The sequence below is a fragment of the Canis lupus genome, chromosome 1 (assembly GCF_048164855.1).
Source record: "Canis lupus baileyi chromosome 1, mCanLup2.hap1, whole genome shotgun sequence".
NCBI classification, from domain to species: Eukaryota; Metazoa; Chordata; class Mammalia; order Carnivora; family Canidae; genus Canis; species Canis lupus.
The window spans coordinates 90,537,597-90,549,105 of NC_132838.1; the positions used below are offsets into that span (position 1 = coordinate 90,537,597).

Consider the following 11,509-nt stretch of genomic DNA (forward strand, 5'->3'; position numbering starts at 1 on the left):
ATGACCGAGCTATAACCTTTCCCCCTGCCTAACAGGTCTGGGCACTGAGTTTGGAAGCAAGGGGATGCTCTCTGATTAGTGAGTGCTGGGGTGTCAGGGGATGAATGGTTCCTGCAGACAGGTGTCTGGACCAGGCAAGGGACAGTAGTATTTATTCTAGTCACCATGACCTCCATAAGCAATCTGATGAGAGGCTTAGCCATACACAATTACTTTAGTTATACATACACACTTATACACATACACACACACACACACACACACACACACACATATGCATGTGTATATATACATATATGTGATGGTCATTTTAGAAAATTTTAAAATATGGGACACCTGGGTGGCTCAGCAGTTGAGCATCTGCCTTTGGCTCAGGGCATGATCCTGGGGTCCTGGGATCGAGTCCCGCATCGGGCTCCCCACAGGGAGCCTGCTTCTCCCTCTGCCTGTGTCTCTGCCTCTCTCTCTGTGTCTCTCATGAATAAATGGATATAATCTTTAAAAAAGAAAAAAAAAGAAAGAAAAGAAATACACTTCCCTAGTTCATGGCCGGTACTATGGAATGCCTCCAGGGCACCAGGCACGGTTCTGGGTGCTGGGGATCCAGCAGTGAACAAACAAGCAAAAACTCCCACCTTTGAGGACCTTGCATTGTAGTAGAATCGGAGGGTTTCTGTGGACAGAGCATCCGGATTAAATAGAGGACGGATTTATACTAAAAAAGTACACACTGGGTATTCGAAATTCAAGTTTAGCTGGGTGTCCTCTCTTCTTATTCACTGCACGTGGGAGCCTCACCTGGGCACCTGTCCCCTGTTCCTCTTCCTCCTCACTGTCCACACGGTCACTGTCAATCATTTGTCTTTGTGTTGCCTATCTTCCACAAGATCTCCATCCCACTCCAGGTGACTGGTCCAGTTTTGTTTTCATGAATTGCACACACTTTACTAGGGTTTGACAAAGAGTCCCCTACTGTCATTTGTTAATGTGATGAGGTACAAGCATTACAGATGATCCCCTTTCTGTGGCTTCCTAGGAACTACATGGGTGTAATTGGTGAAGAAAATAGCTGTATTTCTGCTTCGGGGAGGGGGATGGTCTGCTGCCTCTTGGGTTTCTGAATCGCGTTGCAAATCGCGTTTCTGAATCGCGATGCACTGTTTACCTCTGTAAACACTAATTAATGTTGTGAAATGTTAATTAGAGCTTCGGATCCTTTAGAAGCTAAATAACAAGTGGTTTATTTGTCAGATGAAGATAAAATACCTACCCCACCTTCTTCACAGGAGTGTTGTGAGGGAAAAATAAAACAATAGCCAGAAAAACACTTCTTATGATGTAAGGCTGGTCAGATGTCAGGGGAGTTGCCGCCCCTCTTGTTCTACCTCTGTCCTGAGTTCTTGGTCTGAAAAGCACCTGTTTATGCACCCCTGTGCCAGGCCCTGTCAGATACTGTGACTTTGAGGTAAGAATTGTATTACAGTTGAATAAATAAATCAGTATTAAGGAGTAACCTTTTATGCCTACTATCACCAGCCTTATTTTTGCTAATATTTGCCCTTGGTAGTTTATCATGTTTTTTTCCCCCTCTTTCTATTTTTGCTTTCACAGCCTATATATATTTTTTTTCAAGTGCATCTATATATGTTATATATATAATATATAGTATATAATACAGATTTAAGCATATATATTATATATTACATATTGTATTTATATTTTTATTTTTATATGTTATATAATTATAATATCTTTTCCAGATAGCTATATATTTTCTTACTTAGGGTACTTATTGAACTGTGTTAAAAATTTGGTTGTCATTTTAAATTCATATAATACATCTCACAAAGTCTTATCGTTACTCTGGTCAGTTATTTGGCTCCAGGTTCTGTCTCCATGCTGATCTTAAATGAGGTACAAAGGCCGCTGATAAGACCTGGTCAGACAGAGCCACAGACTCCTGGCCGAGCAAGTAGAAAACACTGCCATGCTGTGCAGCCCACTCGGTTGTGTAAATATTTTTCCTGGGCAGCAGCATTTCTCAAACAGAACTCTGAGCCCACGGCCAGCCGAGAAGCCAACAGCAGGAATTGCCTGCTGTTTGTCAAGTGCAAGACCAGTTTGCCCTGACTGGTCTGGCTGGAACCGCCCCGGGGTTTTCTGAGACCATCTGTAAAGAAAATCTCAGCCTGGCAGAGGTGGTGTATCTGTGCTGGTGAGTCTTAGGCCTATTGTCTCCATTAGCCTTACTCGAGAGGCAGAAGGGGAGCTGATGAGAAGCCGAGGCTGCTTTAATTTGTGAGTACCATCCGTGACCTTCCAGGGTGTCCTGCAAAAGTCTGCCAAAGGATTGAATGTGTGTTCCTATCTGTGTTTTGCATTCCCCTTTAAGTGGTGTGTTCAGTGGTGCATCAGAAGAGCTGAGGCTACAACAAAGTTTCCTGACATAAAAACAGGGGGAAGGGCTACTGGGGGTCCTTATGATTCACCTGTCCCTACTTTCAGATCACAAAACACAAGTTGCCCAGCTCACCCAGATAGCTAATGGCTAAGCCAGACATTGAACACAGAGAGCCTTTTTCCTTTGTTTGGCACATTCTGTTGATGTCAAAAATCAAAAGTGTGGTGTCTGTGAAGTCCTTATTAAATAGATCAAGGGGAAAGTATGTATTTCAGGAAACTACATGAAACCCAAAAGTAGAACAGTTGTGAGTAAAATGTCCTCCCTGATAGAGGTTATGTTGGTAAGTTATTTTCTTCTTAGAGTGAATTATCTCATAGAGACAAATTGATAAGCATAGCAGTATTTAGTACATCATGCAGCTTCATCCTTTTACTTGGTATGTTTAATAATCGGATTTCAATTAGACTATGCCTTTCAACTTTAAATGAAACTTAGTTTTTTGTTTATTAAAGGCTCATTTCACACTGAAGTTTACAAATGAAATCATTATTTTCTTATAGCAATGGTGTTTCAGAAGACAGTTATTTTTTTAAGTTATTAGTTGCATTTGAGTTTCATAGCTGGTAAAATGCCAAGACCACCTACACACACCTGGATTTCAGAATCTTGCCTTTCTGATTGAATCAGAACCCCAGAATTCATCCAGCCCCCAGAGACATTCTGAAGAGTCCCTCCCTCGTTGGGGCTTGCTTGGTTTACACACTCTTAAGGCTTCCGTTTTAACCAGTAGCCAGCTTCGCCTTCTAAAGCTTTGTTGCTCCAGACCGTGAGCGAGTCCTAATGGGTTAAGCATCATTCAAATTTCAGACAGGCGATTAAACTCTGCAGTTGAGCTGAGGAAAGATGCCTTATCTGGCAGCAAGTACCAGCCTACTTGGGTGTAGGTAGAGTAGAATCCAGACTCTTGCCAGTCCCAGGTGTTGGGCAGAGATACACCCTTCCTTTGGAGACTTCTGCCCAGATGCTCCGTGGGTGCCAACAAACAAGAAAAAAAACACGAAATAAAAACCCAGTAGGGAGATGCCCTACGATGTTAAAACCTTGAGCTGTTGCTCTCAGTCTGAAGCTGTACGATTTGAATATTCGGAGCCCTGCTCATTCGCAGACTTCTTTCTCATCGTGAGTATTGGCATTTGTTTCTGATTATGCATTCCCCCTCTTTCTCGAAGGACTTGGGTGGGCCAGCTGAGCCCATCTATGGTATAGCTCGTTAGCTTCTTTTCCAAGGGTCTGCCTTCTTCCTGTCCCAGATAATTCCAGTTCATATATTTTATGTAGTTCCTGAGAAGAGTTTGTGTGGGCTTGGGAAATGAATGACTGACTGTAGCTCACAGTTTCTGCTTTGGGGTCCTTCTCTACATGAGGCTGTTTGATTTGATCTGCTGCGAAAAATATCAGCATAATTCTCAAATTCACAGAGGTTGTAAATTCTTGCTCTTCTCTGGCAACATACCTAAAAAATTGCATTGAGTAGACTCCTCTAATAAAAACTTTGTAGAAGAGCCAGCCAGGAAATGAGATTTGATAGAATTCATTCACACACTTGTAGATAGTCGAAGTTAAAAAAAAAAAATTGGAAGATCCTGTTTTTCCTCTCTTGGCTTCTCTGCTGGATATTTTTGGAATGAGCTGGAACTAATTTACTCATTTCCATATGATTTAGGAAAAGTGTGTTCATGTTTTAGAGGCTAAGCCTGGTTCTGCTTTGGGGTGCAGTTCATTGTGAGTCCAGAAGACAAGAAATGCTTTAAACCTGCAGCCCATTTGTATCTCACCATCATCTCAGCTGGTAGTTCTGTATGGACAAGTGATCTCACAACTTAAAAATAAGTATGCAGTTATTTTAGGATGTGTTTTTAAATTGTGACCAGATTTCTAATCTTAACAGCTCTTGGAAAAGATTAAATAATATTCTCTAATATGAATAGAAAGCCTTTCTAACCAACAGATAGAAAAGCAGAAGTATAAGCGTGATGGAAAACTGGGCCAATAAATAGATGGGGAGACTGATGGGATGTGCTCTCAATCCCGAAGTTAAATCTGTATACTTTTTTTTTTAGATTTTTAAAAATTTATTTATTAATGAGAGATACAGAAAAAGAGAGAGGGAGGCAGAGACGCAGGCAGAGGGAGAAGCAGGTTCCATGCAGGGAGCCCGACGTGGGACTTGATCCTGGGTCTCCAGGATCACGCCCTGGGCTGAAGGCAGCGCTAAACCGCTGAGCCACCCGGGCTGCCCCAAATCTGTATACTCTTACTCTGTCCTATTTGTGACAGGCCAAATTTGAGTGACCTGTGACTTTGCTCCCGGCTGGGTCGGAGGTTGGTAGAGTTTCGCCCTGTGAGCCTTTATTTAAAAAAGAGTGGCGCTTAGAGTGACGGTTTATGGAAGCAATTTGCTATGAATAGTAACAAGTGCTGAGTTTATTTTAGGTCCCTTTTCGTGATCTCATTTAAGTGAAAAAGTTTTCTCTCTGAGGGATTGTTCAAACTTTGGACTTGATCTCTGTTGGGTAGAATCAAGAGACAGCCCTGTGGTTTTCTGAACCTAGTCTCACAGTATTTGGCTTCGTGAATAAATCCCACCAGCTTTGCAGATAATTTTGTGAAAACATTGATTCAGCTTGGGCTGTCAGATTTTCCCATCCCTGCCCACTTTTCGGAATGCCTTTTCGAACAGCAACGGCTGTCCACTAGGTGAAGGCATTTTAAGTGTCAGTGGACAAGCAGGCCCAAGGGCACATTTAAGAGTCTCCTGGAAGAAAAGGAGAGCAACATCTCCATAGGCTCGACATACAAAAGAGAGAGATGCGAGACTTCTAACAATTCCTAAGCCCAAACGCATAGTGTGTTCACACCCATATTTAAAAGTGCATCACTTCTTACTTCTAACTAAAACCAAAAGAATCCTCTGTCTTCCTCCGCCGCCAGCATCCTCCTCAGCTCAGGCCATATACCCACCAAGCGTGGCTGATTTCTTTCCTTTTCCCCGGCTTTCCCGATTGACCGACTGGGATGCATTAATCAAATCAGTGACACACCAGGGAGATGTGTTTTTGAGGCAGCCCAGTTGGCGCGTCCCCCTCCAGCTGGGCGGACAAAGACTGGTCTGTGTTGCCGGGAGCTGGCAGGGAGGCCGTAGTACCTGCCGGCTCTGTGCACATGTACACGACAGGGACTCCGCCCCGGCAAGTGGTGAGTCAGCCCGATGATACACCGGTTGTCACAGCGCACCAGGGTGGAGACCTGGAAGTCCGCGGGCCGGTAGGGGCGGAGGGAACGGTTTGCATGCCCAACCATTCCAACAATGTAGCTTACAGGAAAAAAAAATTGCAAAACACCAAAGCCCTGTGCCACCAAGTTTTTCCATCAATACCAGGCTTTGCACAGGCTTCCAGATCCGCCCCGGGGACAGATAGGAGGGGGAAACGGTCACAGCACATTCGTAAGCTTCTGGGGTTGGTTACCTCCCACCAGCTCCCTCCAGGACACGGCCTTGCACACTCTCAGGCGTCCCCCACGCACACAGGCGCCGTGGATTCTCTGAGAGGGGGTGCTCACGTGTCACTGGGGCGCTAGAAACTAGCACAGATACTGATTTTAAATGAAGAATCCCCAGACAGAAAATCTTCCAGAAAGGTAACTGGGGCAGAAGGGGCGGTGAGGTGGGTGGCCAAAAGGTGGGGGCTTTTCCTCCAGGGCGTTATTCTTTGGTTTTCTGTGCTTTGGCCACTTTGATGATGAAAAAGCAGACTTTCCAAATAGTGCTGGATTGAATGAAATCAGGAATTCATTCATTCTGGAATGACCAGAAGGATACAAAACTCAGTAAAAAGACTTTAGTGCAGTGAGTTCATTCATTCATTCATTCATTCATTCAGGAGCTCACTTTTAAATGACAGCACAGAAATATATTTGGCAGGGGCCCTGGGTGGCTCAGTGGTTGAGCGTCTGTCTTTGGCTCAGGGCATAATCCCGGGGTTCTAGGATCAAGTCTCACATCAGGCTCCCCACAGGGAGCCTGCTTCTCCCTCTGTTTGTGTCTCTGCCTCTCTGTGTGTCTGTCATGAATAAATAAATAAAATCTTTAAAAAAATGTATTTAGCAGAAGGGCAACTGTTTCCCTTTTCTTTGTGACAGGGACCAACCCCAAGGTCCTATGAAAGTTGGTCTGTCTTTTCCTAACTGTCACTTCATTATGACTTTGGTTAAGGATGGCTGGCAAGATTAAGGACCATTGAACTTTGTATTCTTCTGGGTTTTTTTTTTGTTTTGTTTTGTTTTTTTTGTCTCTCCAAACATTTTTGGCTTTCACAAACTTTAATCTCTGTTCGCTCCTCTTAACTCTGGACTTTTGTTTTTGGCCTTATTTGGACAGAACTCATGATCTATTTCTGTTTCTTCAGCCCTGGTGCCTGCAAAAATCACGGTGGGCCTCCCCAGCCCTCCAGGGCTCCAGGCAGCAGGAGACCAGCTCGGGGCAGAGAGTCCTGGAGCAAATGGGGCCTTCTGCACCAACCCCACTGCTGGTTCCCAGCCCACCTATCCTGCTCCCTTCCGAGGGGCTTGCTCCAAGCACTGCTCTCTCGGCCTGGATGTCTTTCCCATACCTGCTACTGTAAGCCCTTCTTATCCTTCAAGATCTGCTTCCTCTCTCACCTGTCCCAACACGAGTTCTCAGGTACTCCCAAGGGGACTTCACCCCTTCCTCTTCTTTCTTCCTGGAGAGCTGTGTATTTTAATGCAGAGGTACAGTCACGCACCTCACCAATCTGTAAGCGTTTGAGGTCTCAGGAGGCAAGAGTCACATCATCTGCCCCTTGGTGTGCCCACTGTGGCTTGCTCGGTACTCAGCGTAGAGTCAGCAGCCTCCACATTTAGCCAGCACGTATTTGCAGCACGCCTACTTTGTGATGGCATGAAGCTCGGCCTCCGATCCAGAGCCGGGCAGGGGCACAGGGCCTGCCTGAGAATCTAAGCCATTGAACTGAGCCCTGCCATTTGCCCATCTCATGTTGTTGCTCCCCATGCGTCTTTCTCCCAGCCTGTACACCTGCCTATTCCCCTGGATGAACAGGTGGCTTTCATACCGTGGCACACGCTCACTGCCAGGCTTCCTCCTCTTACCTCACCTTCACATTTGCTTTCTCTCCATCACATGCTCTGAGGCAGGCTTCAGATGTCATTGTCTGTTAAGTGCCTTGGGTCCCGGGGAGAGGTGACCAGGCATAATGTGGTTGTCTAGGGAAGATGATTGTCACAGGCCATTTGGAAGGTTCTTTCTAGCTCCCATGACCACTTTCTCATTAGTGACCAAGCCCGAGGGAGCAGCTGGAGCTCTACTAAGTTCTTTTTGCCCCAGGCTGGTTACCTGGTCAGGTTTGGCGGGCTGTTGGAACTGTGGATGAGAAACCAAGTTGGTGGCCTCAAAGGTTGGGAGTATGGCCGGTTGGTCTGGCTGCGTTCTTTCCCACAGTTCTCCTGGGAAGGTCTCTTAACAGATCTAGGTGCCCTCTTAGATGGGAGGAAATAAACGGTTATTTCATTAAGTAAATAATTATTAAATAAATTATAATTAATAAATTATAATTATTATCCGTAAACAAATAAATATTAAATAGACCTTTATTGTTTGCAGCATTTATAGTCTTTGTGGTCATCTAATTTGAAGTTTTAATCCCCTTATTTCATGCCTCAATCCATTTTGTCCCAGGCTTTTTAAATGCCGATTTCAAGACGCAGGTGAAAATATATTGAGGTGGTCTCTTGTCCAAATTTGATGAAAGTAATAATCCTGGGGCACCCCAGGCTGTAAAGAAAGGCTGACGTGTAGAGATTCGGTGTGACTCTGGTGTTAAGACTTAAATGTGCTCAAGGAAATGCGCCTTGTTGAGTAAGGTATAACGAAGGCAGAGGATTTCTTCCTGGCGATTTTTCTGATATGCCAGTCACCCACAATGTCCTCATCATCATTTCACGCCCCTGGCCAGAACCTCACACCCCTGCTGGGCACACCCTCCTCTCATTGACTGTGGCCTCTGCTTGGAAAATCTCCCCTTACATTTTAGAAAAAGCAGATCCTTCCAATCCAGGCGTGTAAAGGAGGAGTCCTCTTCTGAAACCCAACACTGTACACACTTACCGGGACAAGAAAGAGCTAGAAGCCCTTGCTGGACCTGTCCTGTAATCCCCTTGGAGCCCTGTCAGCCCTTTGGGCTGTGGTGGAGGTTGGGTGGAGAAGGAGCCACTGGGGATGTGGATGGGAGCCCTGCCCACACTGCTGTCCCTCCCTGGGGTTCCCTTAGACACCAGCTTTGGTGTCACACCCATCACCAGCCTGAGGGCCCAGGAGGGAAGTAGCACAATGAAGTATTTGGATTCTTTACAGATCCAGGGAGTGAGGGTGGGAGGCTAAAATATTGCAAACATAACCCAGGCCTTCCCTGGGAGTGAGAACATCCTGATTTCAATCTGTGTCTTTAAAAAAAAAAAGGATGTATTTATTCATGAGAGACACAAACGTAGAGAGAGGCAGAGACACAGGCAGAGGGAGAAGCAGGCTCCCTGCGGGGAGCCTGATGTAGGACTCGAACCCAGGACCCTGGGATCACCACCAGAGCCAAAGGCAGATGCTCAACCACTGAGCCACCCAGGCATCCCTGTACATCTCTTTAAAAGGAAAAGAGTAACACGCAGAGTTTGGCTCCTCTGGGAGGAATTGAATTGACTGCCAGGCCCGGGGCACCTGCAGTGCAGGGAGGTGCAGGGGAGGGGGGACACACAGTGCTCGTTGAGATGAAGAGGACAAAGCTCCTCTAAGTTAGTCCGGATGTGAGATGTGGGTACCAATTGGAACAGAGAGATGAAGGAGCTGTTCTGAGAGCCTGGATGGAAGAGGTGGCTGGAAGGCTAAGAGACAACTTCGGACAGAGCTGATACTTAGCTGGTCTGTGCAGAGGAGGAGGATTTTGTCTGAGAAGATCAGGGGAAATGCAGTAGAAAAAGAAGGAACAATCCAAGCAAAAACACATTCATTCTCCTCCCCCCCACCCCACCCCCACTTTTCTCTGCCCTCCAAGGGTGAAGGGGGGGAGAGCATACCTCGGATGCAGCCCTTCAGTGCCAGGTAGCCTTCACGCAGCAGTGGCCACAGAAGCATCCTCAGTAAAATGCCAGTAATCACACTTAGCTCAGGATGGGGAGATGAGTTCACATTGGTCTGAAGCTCCCAGCACAGCGTGGGCCAGAAGAACTGCATGCATGCTGGGAGTGATCGGGATAGATGGGGGCGAACGGTGGCCCCGAGCCTCAGAGCCCAGCTACAGGGTGCCCTGTTGGGGGGTGGAGGGGTGCTAGCACTCACTAACCCAGAGAAGAGGACCACACTAGGAGAGGAAGGTACATTGAGGCCAGGTCGGGAAATGTACATTTTAAGGTGTCCATAATGTAACTCACTGTCACCCTCACTACCTCACTGCATGTCCGTTTTCTTTGTTTTTTTTTGTTTTTTTGTTTTTTTTTTTGTTTTTTTTTTATGATAGTCACAGAGAGCGAGAGAGAGAGGCAGAGACACAGGCAGAGGGAGAAGCAGGCTCCATGCACTGGGAGCCCGATGTGGGATTCGATCCCGGGTCTCCAGGATCGTGCCCTAGGCCGAAGGCAGGCGCCAAACCGCTGCGCCACCTAGGGATCCCATGCATGTCCGTTTTCTTTCTAGACAAGGGGTCAGGACCTCCAAGAGGACAAGTCTTTTTTTTTTTTTTTAAGGTTTTATTTATTTATTCATGAGACAGAGAGAGGCAGAGACACAGGCAGAGAGAGAAGCAGGCTCCCTGAGGGGAGCCTGGTGTGGGACTTGATCCTAGGACTCCAGGATAACGCCCTGGGCCTAAGGCAGGTGCTCAACTGCTGAGCCACCCAGGCGTCCCGAGACAAGTCTTGCTGCAGTCATCCTGTTAAGCAGGAGCCAGAGCTGCAGGCTCAGGTATGCTTCCTGCAGCCTCAGAGCTCTGCAGCCGCCCCCCAGGAGATGACTCGGCCAGCCAGGTGACCCAGGAGGCTTCCTCTGGCCCATTTCCCCCCTCTCACTGGGAGTCACCCTTCCCGGATACTTTGCACCCAGTTGGACCCACCCAGTCCTCCCACCTCTCATTTGGATGCTGCTTTTGTGTGTAAATTAAGAGAGCAAAGGCAGGCAGGTGTGTCTTTCTCCCTACCATGAGAGGCTGTGTGATTGGTGCTTTCCAGGCAGAAAGAGCACCTATCTTCAATTTTTCTTCCTTCTGGACTTTTGTCATCCTTCGTAAAGGGCTAGATAGTCATTTGTATACTATGACTTTCTCTGCTAGACCTCTCCTTAATAATGGAAGCACACATACAAAACAATTACCTTCAGCTGTTTGGGGAAGAATCTATATTCCTTTTTTTTCTTTTTCTAGAATAAGCTGTGTCCTTACCAGAACACAATGTTTATGAAATAAAAGTTCAACAGTAATCTCTTTTGCAGGATTGAGAAATAACTACGTTCAGATGCATTCTTCCATTTAGTTCTTAAGAACAAGTCTTTGGATAATAATCCCTAGTTTGGAATATAATCACATGACTGAGTAATACCAGAGTTTTCTTATAAGTACAGAGGAAAAAACTTACTTTCTTGGTGAAAAGCAAATGATAAAACAAGCATTAGGGGATTTTTAGGATGATGGGCTTTTTCTAAAACTGGTTTGTGGGGATGGATGCCACAACTATACATTTACTAAAACTCATCAAACTATATGCTTTTTAAAATAAGTAAATTTGGGGGCACCCGGGTGGCTCAGTGGTTGAGCATCTACCTTCGACTCAGAGCGTGATCCCGGGGTCCTGGGATAGAGTTCCACATCGGGCTCCCTGCAGGGAGCCTGCTTCTCCCTCTGCCTATGTCTCTGCCTCTCTCTGTGTGTCTCTCATGAATAGATTAAATCTTTAAAAAAAAAAAAAAGTTTAGTCTTTGTAGCTTCACACAGGACAATGTGTGTCCTAAAGATAACCATCCGTCCACCAGAC

General features: G+C 46.0%; 1 protein-coding gene across 10 annotated transcripts in view; it reads left to right on the forward strand.

The window, feature by feature from the left end:
• Positions 1 to 11,509, forward strand: part of KANK1 (KN motif and ankyrin repeat domains 1) — a 207,907-nt gene that overhangs the window by 146,827 nt on the left and 49,571 nt on the right. Inside the window, exon 1 of one of the 10 annotated variants that reach the window (XM_072839405.1) lies at positions 2,168 to 2,298. The exons of 7 other annotated variants lie outside the window; for them this stretch is intronic. The gene's annotated coding sequence lies outside the window, so the exon portion shown is untranslated. Of the gene's footprint in view, positions 1 to 2,167; positions 2,299 to 3,243; positions 3,584 to 5,944; positions 6,104 to 11,509 lie in introns of those variants that run through there. 2 more of the 10 variants (XM_072839397.1, XM_072839412.1) reach the window with 2 other exon arrangements.